Below are 13647 nucleotides of genomic sequence, written 5' to 3'. Positions count from 1 at the left end.
AGGAATGAAAGCCACAGACAAATCTCTCTTGTAATTCCGCTTTTCATTTTAGCTACAGAGGAAACAAACGACACAAACACCAACAAAAAAAATGAAGTCCCCATGAAGGTTAGCAGTAAGAAGAGCTTCCCTCATTCTTTCCTGACCCTTGGCAGATCAATTGCAAAGATCTGTCCATTGGAGATTATTAAAGATAAATACATTTTATAAAAGCTGTTCCTCGTGAACTCTCTAGGATTAAAGAAAACAACATTGATTTATTTGGTTTCCAATCCAATAAGCTGTGTGTTAATCATTTTTCACAGCATATACATCAAAGGAGAAAAAAGATATTATGAAGTATGAAGAAGAAAGTCTTTACAACAACTTGAGATGTCTCAAAATCTCATTTTATATATAATCTCCTGGGCTGCATGTGTATCAATTTACATTTTCTTATTTTTATAATGAGTTGACAAGCTCTTGGGGACCACAAAAATCTGGGTCTGTTAATTATCTAATATAATTATGACAAGAAACATCTGTGCCTTTTCCCCTGCCCCACTCTAATAGAAAGAGGCATTTACACAGTAGGCAGGGAATATTATTATTACTTCAAAAATGTATACTTTAAACATCCTTATTTAAGTAAAAATTAAAACTCAAAGGATTTATATTTTTCGATTTTTTTAAATCCTCAATTCCATGACTCAAACAATTACATGTTTACTGTGTGCTCTAGACAGTTCTAAACACAGAGAATACAATTGGGAAATTATTTTGGTGTCTGCTTATGTATAGATTGCAGTGCAGTGGGGAGACCACTAAGGGCTATAATTGAGATGTAAAAAGTTCTATCTGGACATGGGGGAAAGAGAAATGAATCTGCTCTATTTTGCTAAATATATCTTCCTTTCCCCCATATCATCTTTTTTTTTTTTTTGTCCTAGCTTGTCACATTTTATGATACAAAAAGGAAACAAGCACCACCCAAATCCTCTCTCAAGCCTTTGCCTTCTGGTCACCATCTTCTCTTTCCCCTACCTATCAAGTTTCCAGATGCATTGTCTGCACTTACCATTTCTTCATCCCATGTTTGGTGGACTCTCCAATGCTCCGATCCCTTTTTAAAGAAGGACTTGCATCCTTACCTCATGGGAGAGCCATCAACAGGTAGCTGTCAGTCCAAGATTGCCTTGGCAGCAGAGAGCTGACTCAGCCACATTCACCTCCCTTCTAGTCTGTCCACTGTCAATGAATGATTGAAACAGGGTGTATAGGAATGGTCATCTTGACTCATCATGGAACTGCATTGTGGGGGGGGCAGGTACGCTAACTCCTGAGCTTCCCATGATGTGTCCCAAGTTCATTGTTGGGCCTGTATTATAGCTTTTTTCCTCCTTCTGTCCACTCCTGCTTCTCCACTTCTTTCCTTCTCTTCAGAGCTTGACTCTTAATAAACATCCTGCATACCAAATATCATCTCCTTGTCTGTGTCTCAGGGAACCCACTAAGACCCATAGCTCTTATGTCTCTCTCACAAAGAAACTCCATGATTCTAGGGAGGTCATTTGGAGCAATTTATTATTATTTTTTGTGCTGGACTATTTGTTGCTCAAGAGAAGGGCCATTTAAAAAATCTTTCCAATCCCCATGGTGCCTGGATTAGCAGTGTAAATACTTCAAAAATATTAGTTGAGTAAATATATGATAGAAAGTCTCTTGGCATTTGTATGTTTGGACAAGTCTAGAAAACCAATATTGTTATTGTCTCAGGGGGATGCAAAAGAAAGACGGTTGGTCAAAATGGCTTTTGGAATACTATAAAACTCTTAGACCAGATTGTACACAGTAGAGTATAATGCATTGGATGAAATAACTAAAATACAAAGCTACCTGGAGTCCACTAAATAATCAAGTATTAGGGGGCTACCTGCAAACCAAAGAGGCAATATCTCAGAGGAGTCTAGTAATATCTAAAAGGATCAGAGAGATCGCCTTGAAGTCATGGCAGTTAAGGTGGACTTTGTAAGAGTTCACTTTAGTATAGTGGAGGGGGAGGGGGAGGGTATTTCTGGTGAGCAGTCAGTGACTGTCATTACACAGGGTTCTGGGGGATCAATCAGAACAGTCATTGTATTTGAAGATAATGGGGCCAATTTAATCAATCCAAGTTTCTTAGATGGGAAGTATGCCAATAGTAAAGAACCATGTGGATGTTTGATAAAATCTTGGTAATTGTATTCTCTGTTGTGTGATACATTACTCCAAAACCTTGTGGGTTTATTATCTTGGTTTCCATTGGTCAGGCATCCTGGCCTGGTGTAGCTGGGTCCTTTGCTTTAGGGCCTCACACAGCCTGCAATTAAGGTATCAGCCAGGGCTGCAGTCATCTCAGTATTAAACAGGGCCAAGATCTGCATCTGGACTCAGTCACGTGGTTATGGACAGAAGAGAGGGTGGTCTATCTCTTGCTGGCTGTTGGCTACAGACTTCTCTTGGTTCCTTGCCATGTGACCTCTTCCATTACTTAGAAGACACTTAGAGAGAAAGAATACCAGGAAGATAAAAGACATAGGCTTTTGTAACCTAATCACAGAAGTGACATGTCCTCATTTTTGTTGTATTTCCTCTGATAGAAGCAAGTTGCCAGATCCAGTGTATAAAGTGGAGGGGATTACACAAGGATGTGAATTCCAGGAATTGGGAATCATGGGAAACCATGTCAAAAGCTGTCTAGCACATACGGTAATTCTACTGAAGCAACTTTCCTGAATAGAAAGTGCATCATCCTTAATCTCTGCCAATAATTTGTAATTGTAACTTGCTCTAACCTGCCCAGCTCTTTCCTATCTGTGTGCCTTTGTGTATGCTGATTCTTTCTCTTGTATGTTCTTCTCTAGGAAATTCCTCATGTCCCAGTCATTTATCACTTCATGAAGCCCTCCCTAAATCTAACAGGTACTATTCATCTTTTTCTCCTCTATGCCACTATTTCCCTTTGGACATATGGTCATCCAAGCAACTTGTTACATTTCATTGAATATCTGTATATACATATGTGTTCTTCCTGCTAGACTGTTATTTCTTAATTATAAAGATTAAGTTTTAAATATATATATATGTTTTTTCCATGGGGCCTTGAATAGTGATTAGCTCAAAGGAAACACTGTAAATGGTGCTTATTTTTTGTGACTAGATCATAGAAAGTGGTTGATAATTCCACAATATTTTAATTCTTTTGTTTTTAAAAAATCACAGAGTACCTGCTATTTGCCACTCACTGTGAGAGATACACTAATTCTCAGAAAATTCCTACAAGGTAGGCATTGTTTCTCTTATTTTCAAGACTTGGAAATTGAGGTATAAAAGAGGTTAATTAACTTGCCTGAGCCCCTGTCTCTCTAGTCCTCTTGCAGGTAGTGAGGTCATTAGACATAGTTCTGATCAATGGCTTGCAATTGGAAATTTGCTGATGGGGATTCCAGGAAAAATTTTGCTTTCCTGATTAAATAGGCCACCTCTGCTGGAACATCCTATTTTATTTTAATTCCCATTTTCTTTCCCCTAATTTTCTTTTAGGACCTGAAGGTAATGCCTAGAGGTTCAGCAGGCATCTTACAACCATGAGGCTATAAGTTTAAGGATGAAAGTCAAGTACACTCAGTAGGGAGGAGCAATTAGACAGAGGAGCCTGGGGTCTTGATGACATTTCAAACAGCTGCATCAGTCCTGCGTTGCCTTCCTGGACTCTTAGTTATGTGTGGAAAATTAATCCCTATGAATCCAGTTTTTTGTTAAACCAATTCCTAACTAAAATTTCTACTAAGTGGTAGATCTGGGATTCAAATCTCTGTCTCCCAACTGCAAATCCCACATTATTTGGCTTTGCCATACTCCCTTTTTATATCACATTGTTCCTAACTCAAATTTATCTAACGTGGACAGAAAGAAAAAGACCAAGTGATACAAAATAGGCAATTCTATTCTAAGGTTAGGCGGTAAGTTGGGTCCCTTGGGTGTATGAAGTTAGTAGTGGTGAAATGATCATGGACGGCTTCATGAATGGGGCAGTCTATGTGATAAGTTTCAAGTAATAGGCAGAATTTGGATACTCAGGGAGGAGATAGCACAAAGAGGTGTAATTTAGAAAAGAGACTAGCATCGATGATAAAGGGGAATCATGAGGACATTTCCTCTCTCACCTTCCTCCTTTTACCTTTACAGTGGGTTCAACTGTAAAAATCATTGAACTCCTTTTCCTGCTCTTTGCAAAGAGTTTGAAAAGCCATTGCATTATAATTGGTAAATGTCAAAGAGTAAAGATGGGAAGAAGAGGAAAGTCAAGTGCCCCATGGAAACAAAAGCACTGCTGATTTAAGATAGGCAGTGGGGTCAACTTGATATGAGTGAGTCACCAGCAGGTTCCTTGTTGCATTATTGATTTCCACTTGATAGAAGCATCACCATTCTTATACCAAGATGCCATGCTGCTGTCAAGAAGGCTCATGGCAGACCTAATAATGAGACAAGCGTTTGGTGAACTAATAATCAGACAAGGGTTTTGACAAACACTGAGAATAAGTGTCAGCATGTTGGGCTACTTGGAAGGCTTTTAAAATAATTATGTTAAATTCAGCTTGTGTCTGAAGAGATTTGGTGTCCAACAGAGTTTTGACTACTTTTCCTTCGAAAACCATACATTTCTTCTGAGTGAGCACTTGAAGGAACAGGGAATCATCTTCAGCTCTTCCTCCATCACCTAAATCAATTTTTTTTTTAATTCCTGCACAGACAAGAGCTAGGTAAGTATCACTTTCTGTATATGACCTTGTCCAAAAGACCTGCTAGGATCAAGGGCATTAAGATCTTTACTCAAAACTTTTCTGACTTTATGTTTACATTTATGTAGAAATGTTTAGATCACACTTGAACATTTAGAAATGGGTTATTCACATTTTGCAGAGCAAACAAGTTCATCTATAAATGGTCTCCTGAATGGTGTTTAGAACTAATTTTCCTGTAGTAAAGTATGACTTTATATGTGTTATTTGGCTTTTTTTTTCTCTAAATTTCTTTTATTTGATAATTCCATGGGCTACATAAAAATAGCAGAGTAAGAGCTTAATTTTTAGGCTAAAGCTGTGTTGGCTGTTGACATTAAAGTAAGCTGGAAAACTAAGGGTATAAGCTTGCATTAGAAAATAACAGCATCTGGGAAAAAAAACTCAGTCTGAAAAAAGAGCCAGGTAGATAAGTGTGGTTGAGTGACAAAGTCTTAGACACAAGAGGGGAAGAACAATCTTAAACTCATTATGATGCCCATATTAAGCACTCATTTCCAAGGCCAGTTTTTATGAACTCAGGTTTGGGCTCTCTGCAGCCAAGAGGAATTTAAATGATTTTTCTTTTAATGATAAAATGGAGACAATGCAACATTTTCTCCCATTCCATAGATTGTCTCGTCACTCTGCTGATTGCTTACTTTGCTTTTCAAGGTTTCTAGCTTGATGTGATCTCATTTTTCCACTTTCACTTTTGTTGCATGCGTTTTTGGTGTCATATTCCTCCTAAAATTATTGCAAAGACCAATGTCAAGGGACATTTTTCTCTATATTTTGTTCTAGAAGTTTTATAGCTGCAGGCCTCTTTTTAAGTCTTTAATCCACTTCAAGTTAATTTTTGAGATAATGGTGTAATTTTATATTTTTTGCATATGGATATCTAATTGCCCTAACACCATTGAGACTATCCCTTCCCCATTGTATATTCTTGGCACCCTTGTAGAAGACTAGTTGACCATGTATGCGTGGATTTATTTCTGTGCTTTCTATTCTATTCTCCTTTAGTAGTGCCATATAAATTTTAGGATTTTTTCCCTGTTTTTGTAAAAAATGCTGTTGAAATTTGGAGTGGGATTTCTTTGAATCTGTAGATCATTTTGAGTCATGTAGACATTTTGAAAATATTGATATTTTTCAGTACATGAATATGAGATGCCTTTCCATTTATTTTGTCTTTTAATTTCTTTCATTGGTGCTTTACAGTTTCAGGGTAAAGTCTTTAATCTCTTTGGTTAAGTTTATTGCAAGATACTTTTTATTCTTTTTGATGCTATTGTAAATGAGATTGTTTTCTTTGTTTCCTTTTTAGATAGTTTATTGTTAGTGTATAAAAGTTCTATTCTTTGCTTATTGATTTTGTATCTTGTAATTAGGTTTTATTAAATTTGTTAATTATAATTATAATTTGTTAATTATTTCTAACTTTGTGTGTGTGTGTGTGTGTGTGTGTGTGTGTGTGCATGTGAGTGTAGAGTCTTTAGACTTATATACACATAAAGTTATGCCACCTGGAAACAGAAACACTTTATTTCTTCTTTTTCAATTTGTATGCCTTCTATTTCTTTTTCATGCCTAATTGCTCTGGCTAGGATTTATAGTACTATGTTAAAAAGAAGAGGTAAGAATGGGCATACTTGCCTTGCACCAGATCTTAGGGAAAAAATTTCAACTTCTGCTTACTGAGTATGATGTCATCTGTGAGTACATAATACATGACCTTTATTATGCTGAGGTACATTACTTCTATGCCTAATTTGTTGAGAGTTTTTATCATCAAATGGTGCCTAATTTTGTCAAATACTTTTTCTGCATCTATTGAGATGATCATATGCTGCTTTGTATTCCTAATTATGTCACCATTGTGTATCACATTGACTGAATTATGTATGATGAAATTTCCTTGCATCCCAGAGATAAATCCAACTTGATCATGATATATAACCCTTTTAATGCGTTGTTGAATTTAGTTTGTTAATATTTTGTTGAGGATTTTTGCATTTGTGTTTATCAGGGATATTGGCCTAGAGTTTTATTCTCTTATGGTGTCTTTTTCTTTCTTTTTTTTTTTAATTGCATTTTAGGTTTTGGGTACATGTGAAGAACATGCAAGATTGTTGCATAGGTACACACATGGCAGTGTGATTTGCTGCCTTCCTCCCCATCATCTATATCTGGCATTTCTCCCCATGCTATCTCTCCTCAACTCCCCACCCCCCACTGTCCCTCCCCTATTTTCCCCCGACAGACCCCAGCATGTGATGCTCCCCTCCCTGTGTCCATGTGTTCTCATTGTTCAGCACCTGCTTATGAGTGAGAACATGCAGTGTTTGATTTTCTGTATCTAGGCAAAACCATTCAGGACATAGGTGTAGGCAAGGACTTCATGACCAAAACACAGAAAGCATTGGCAACAAAAGCCAAAATAGACAAATGGGACCTAATCAAACTCCACAGCTTCTGCACGGCAAAAGAAACAGTCATTAGAATGAATCAGCAACCAACAGAATGGGAAAAAATTTTTGCAGTCTACCCATCTGACAAAGGGCTGATATCCAGAATCTACAAAGAACTAAAACAGATTTATAAGAAAAAAACAAACAAGCCCATTCAAAAGTGGCAAAGGATATGAACAGACACTTTACAAAAGAAGACATACATATGATGTCCTTTTCTAGCTTTGGTATGGAGGGGGAAGCTGGCCTCATAAAAGGAGTTCAGAAGTGTTCCTCTTTATATTTTTTGAAGGAGTTTAACAAGGATTGATACTGATTCTTCTTTAAGTATTTGATGGAATTCACTTGTAAAACCATCTGGTTCTGGGCTTTCCTTTATTGGGAGGTTTTTTAAATTACCAATTCCATCTTCTTGTTGATTATTGGTCTGTTTAACCTTTCTATTTATTCTCGATTCAGCCTTGGCAGGTTGTATGTTTCTAGGAGTTTACTCATTTCTTCTAAGCTGTCTAGGGCTACTGATTCTGGCTTTTCATGAGATTTAGGGCTGTGGTCACATAGTGGGGTAAAGAAGAGTTTTCATCATAGTGTATTATCTACTGATATATGTTGTTGGAAAGAAACTGCACTTTATATGAGTAGGATACCCCAGGTCCTAAGTTCATTAAGAATGAATTATGAATGCCACTTTATTGACAAGTAAAATGAGAGTATGAAAAAAGGTAGCATGATCAGGTAGACGAGTGCTGTGGACAAAGTTAAGCCATTGGGCAATTTTGCTGAGGAATGGACTCAGTAAGAACATTTTAGATAAGGTGGATGTGACCATCAAGGTGACCTTCTACCGTGAGCAGATTCTATTACAAACATTTTTAAAATTAATTAATTTACTCATTCATCAAACACTCTCTGGGGCCTTGGACTAAATGCTAGACAAATAAAGATGACTAATTGGCAGTTTCTGTCCTTGAGGAGCTCAGAAGTTTAAAAAGAAGACAAAGCTGAAATGTAAATCTTACATTCTGTGATTTGATTATTATGGCTTGTTATAAATATGAACAAAGAGCTGTGGGAATGATGGGACAAGTATCTAACACTTAAAATGGTTTAAATTGGAGCTGGAATCCCAGCTTAGACCATGAAGTAATTAACTAAACAAGTTCTCCTCATACAAGTTAGTGGCATGCTGTTGTGAAGAAGAATCAGACACATTTCCTATCTTCAAGGAGCCCCAGGAAATTGTGGAGTGGGAGTGGAAAAAATACATGCTAATAAATAGAGATATATGAAAGTACTGGGGAAGTAGAGAAGAAGTGGCTAATGCTGCCTTGGAAATGGAGACTTGAAAGGTAAATAGGATTTCTCCTTTGATTTGATTGAATCACATTGAATTCAATCATTGACAAAAGATTCCAAACCATAAATATTTGCCAACTATGGGTCAATTTTCCTTCTCTGTGGATTTGAAATTGTTTACTGAAATGATTATGAGGAGATTACAGAATCACAATCTATATAGTTACAAATTGAAAAGAAATCTACATTTAATTAGCTATGTTATAGATGGGTGAGGAGGCTCATAAAAATATTGGTAAGAAGAAAATCCTTACCAGGAAAAAAAGAAGTGTTTATATTAACAGTTCAAAACAACAATATCAGTATCAATGTACATTTTTCCCAGTGCACCTATTGTTGTTATTCTTGTTGCTTTTTTTCTATGACCCTGACAGACCACAAAATGATGTGTTTTCTATCTAATGCTTTTTATGATTTATCTATGCAACAAGAACAGAACATTTAGTTTGAACTCTTTAGAGAAAATACCTTCCATAAGTGCATGCTATTTTAAGTAATCAAATAGTATTTATTCTCATTTATTCATTTATTCAAAAATGCACATTGAGGGTCTACTATATTTCTATAACTGTGCTAGATACCAAAGGGATTACAAAATAATTGCATGCTTCATGTGTTGACTCATTCATTTACTAGGCTTATATGTGTCTACTAAGAGAGCATTATGTTTCTAGAAGCCAATATCAAGGGAATGAGAACTGGCTACAAATATATGTATAGAGAAATATGGTCTTCATTGGAAGGTCTTAAAATCTAGAGAAGAAAGATAAGAAAGACAAAATTGTACCTAGGAATTTAGATAAAATATAAATGATAAACTTTGTTGCAGTGATTACAGTTACATGTTCAAAGACAAGAGAGATGTATGGGCTGAAGAAATCAGGGAAGGCTACTTAAGTTAGCATAGTCCTCGCAGGAGACAAAGCCAAATATGGGATCACATGTGATCAGAATTCGGAATTAATTTCCTATTGTTACAAAAGTGGAAAATTTTGAACTGTGAAGGAAATGTTGGGTGAAGCTGGAGTACAGGCCTATATTTAGGTTGTGTTTATGGTTTTGGATTTTGTAAATTTAGATATTCTGAAAACCACTTATAATAACTCCTATGTTCTGAGTATTTGTGTCTCCCCAACATCCGTATGTTGAAATCTAATAACTAAGGTGTTGGTATTACTAGATGGGGCCTTTTGGAAATGATTGGGTGGGACCTAAGGGCCCATATAAAAGAAACCACAGAAAGCTAGCTACTTTCTTCTACCATGTGAGGACACAGCAAAAAAGTACTCTCTATAAGCTAGAATGAAAGCTTTCACCAGATACTGAATCTGCTGGCGTCTCAATCTTAAATTCCCTAGCCTCCAGAACTGTGAGAAATAAATTTTTGTTTATGAGCGACCCAATCTAAGGTATTTTGTTATGGCAGCCCACACCAACTAAGACAATAACAAAAGCATTAATGTAAAAATCAGAATTAAAGAGCTAGGTATTCTACCAAAGGCTTCACACACATTATATCATTTAAGTCTCTCACAGGGATATTTTAATCCTTGATTCATAGATGAAGTTAGTAACTTGCCCAGGTTACCCACACAGTAAATGGTGCAGCTAAGATTCACATCTAGCTTTGATTCTAAGCCCCATAACAATATCCAAAGAGCAAGAATCCTACCTTCCAAAAGTGAGTTGTCATTCCATCTAAAGCACCCTTGATTTGCTTCTCTTAGAACCTCAGCACAGATGTGACTTGCTTTTCTTTAGTGTATATCACAAGACACAGGCATCAAAATGGGGGACATGATAACAATGTTAACTATTAATAACGTGTTTGCAACAATCTTTTCTCATTTTGCTCTGACAATAATTGCATTAAGGTAGGTGATATTAATTCCATTTACATGATAAGGTAATTGTAGTTGTAACTTCCTTAAAAATCACAAACCTTATACTAGATTCAATGTCTTCCACGCTCACATCTTTTACTCTTAAACTTATGCTATCCCTGGCCTTGTATTTATTTATAAATGTACCAGTGGTCCATTGCATAACAATGAAAGATGCAAAGGTTCCCAGATGCTTCAAATCAACTCTTCCAAATCTCCCAATGTGATAAGGAAGATGATTCTATGAAGACATACTTACCATGGGGTGGAAGCGCTGCGTTAGAGGTGAACACAGGCATGATGGAGGAAAGGGAACAGGTATTTGTTAAGCAAATGTAATGTACGATCCTTTTATTTTCCCAAATTCTGTATTGTAGGTAAGTATTTTCATCTCTCACATATAAGTAGAGACAGGGAAGCTAAGGTTGTTGTTAAATGGCAAAAAGCTGGTTAGCATAGGAACTGGGCCTCAAACTCAGGTCTTCCTGGCATCTAGGTTTATTCTTTCTACAATATCAACACAACGACCTGCCGTTGCGATGACTGTGTTTGTTAAACTTGAAATAATAACATTTATTTTACTAGATACTTTACATGTATTAGCTAATTAAATACTCATAACTATCCTAGAAGTTAGGTACTGTTACTATGCCTGATTTACTGATAAGAAATCCAAGCTACAGAGTGTTAACTAACTAGACAAAAGCACCATGGCCAGTAACTGGCAGGCTGACATTTATATTCACGCAATTTGGGTCCAATGCCTATGCTCTTAACCACTACATCATCATACATGGTTTAACCTGTAAGAATAAGCTTACTGTGGCATAAAATTTTCAAAAATAGCCTGGAGAAATGCTAGGGACAGATATGGATAGAAGGCAGAGGCATAAAGATCAATTAATTTGTCTGGAAGCTTTATGAAGAATTGTAAATCTCATGATTGAATGATTGGGAGGGCTCCAATTACAAAAAGCCATGCATCCCATGAAATGTGACCTTTCTGAGGAGTTTTAATCAGGGGAAGAACATGCATTCCTTTTGCATTTTTGAAAGTTATTTCTGGCATAGAAAGAGGTAAAATTGGGTCTTTCCAATAGTTCAAAGTAGAATGTATTGGGATATTGTTCTAATAGGAGCTTAGCTTTCCTCTCGTCATGGCCCCTCCCTGTTTTTTAAGCCTATACCTTGTTGAGCACACACTAGTCAGAAGTCACTGTCATCCCATTTATTGGCCTAGGAAAGCAAAAGTTGTTTTACTCTAAAATCTTCATCGCTGTTTGGACACTGTGTTATTACTGTAATACAGAGAGCTGACAACTCTATTGAGTTATCTGCTTTGACATCTCACTCATTTCTGAGACATTCTAATCATCTCACGGATTTTATTAGAATGCATGATCAGAATCATAAACTCTTCAATATCCAGAATGTCCATGTCATTCATGTTATTCTTGACAATGTGAGTGACCTGAGGTGCTCATTTCTGTGCTAAACATCACCTCTGCCCATATTGTTTAATGTTGGTTTTCTTAGTTCTTCTTGTGGCCATTCTTCTTCTTGATTAATTTGAGTAATTTGTAATTCGTTAATTGTTGAAAATCAGTCCTCTTGGCTGCTGGCACCTTCTTCTTGATCATTAACCAGTATATTGAAGAGCCATGTCTCCTTTTCAAAGTTAGTGAGAGCACATTTATTTCCATCTTGTAGCCTTGCTCAAATCCGTGACAGGACTTTTTTTTTTTTTTTTTTTTTTTTTTCCGTTTCCAAGTACAGAGTGGTAAAGGACTTGATCTTTTACCAGTCTTCTAGATGAGGAAATTACAAACCGTCTTGGAAAGGTGGGGTTTTAGACACGGCATCTGAGGGATGGGGCACTATGAATTCAGAGTGACGTTTTCAAGAGCATCAATAAGGAAGAAAACTCAGAGATGACAATAATAATTATATGAAACAATGAATCAGTAATTGACACATATGGAGTCACTAATATGTGCAGAGGCATTTTGATGGGCATTTTGATTGCATTAGCTTATTTAACTCCCTATGAAAGAATATCCTTAACTTCAAATTTTTAAAATTTGAAAACTGAGGCTGAGAGAGTGCAATGTATCTAAGGTCAATAGCTCAAAGAGCTAGAATTTGAACACCAATCTTTAGTAGCAAAGTTTTTCTTATATTGTGAGCATGAAAGAAATGCTGGCTGAAGAATGCAAAGAGAGAAGAAATGTTCTTGAATAAATAGATTAATACTTGAATGACTGATAAGGTCTCAGGCATCTGCACTTAGACAGGCTATGTCTTACAAATGGAAAGAGGCACACTGTTTTTAGACTTTGCTGTTGATACTTTATGTGAGTCTGAAAAATGTCACTGAGGAAACTCAAGACATACTTACTATTTTCATGTCTTGTCAATGTTTAAAATATCTAGGATGTGCTGTTCTTAGCCTCTTTTTACTCTGGTCATTGTCTTAAGAAATCTCAAGTAGTTAGGATAGGTCAGCTGGGAGTTACCAGTATTTACTTCAGTGCAGTGAAGTACATTTTTCTATAATTCCAGAGATCATCTGGTTCCATCCGGTCCTCAGAATGCCCACCAAAGTACTATTTTTGTTGTGATGGTTCAAGGTAAGGTTTTCCATTTGCATTTTTATTATGTTCTTAAGCCTCACTTTATTAGAGTAGGCATGGTCATGTTTCAGGGCTTAGGTACCACTATTTGAGACATCTGGGAGGAAGAGTGAATGGAAAAGGATGAACTTATGTTTGGCACCTGTTATGTTCTAGGTACAGTGTTATCTTCTTCATATATATGATTTCATTTAGTCATCCCACAAAAATCCTATGAAGTGGATATTATTCTGGCTTTTTAAGCAAAGAGACGGATATTTAGAGACTGCTTGTCAGTGGTCACTCCGTTCTTAAGACATGAAAAAAGATTTGATCCCAGGTCTAGCTGACGAGTCTATTATATCACACTTAGCTTCTAGAAGGGTTTTACTAAGCCAAGTATTATTTCACTTCTTTCTTTCCTTCTTTCTCTTTCTTCTTCCTACTCTTTCTTTGTCTCTCCCCTTTTCTTGCTTGCCTCTGTCCCTCCCTCCTTCCCTCCCTCCCTCCCTCCCTCCCT

The sequence above is a fragment of the Cebus imitator genome, unplaced genomic scaffold (genome assembly GCF_001604975.1).
Source record: "Cebus imitator isolate Cc_AM_T3 unplaced genomic scaffold, Cebus_imitator-1.0 Scaffold747, whole genome shotgun sequence".
In the NCBI taxonomy this organism is placed as follows: domain Eukaryota; kingdom Metazoa; phylum Chordata; class Mammalia; order Primates; family Cebidae; genus Cebus; species Cebus imitator.
Note: the sequence above shows the minus strand (reverse complement) of the source record.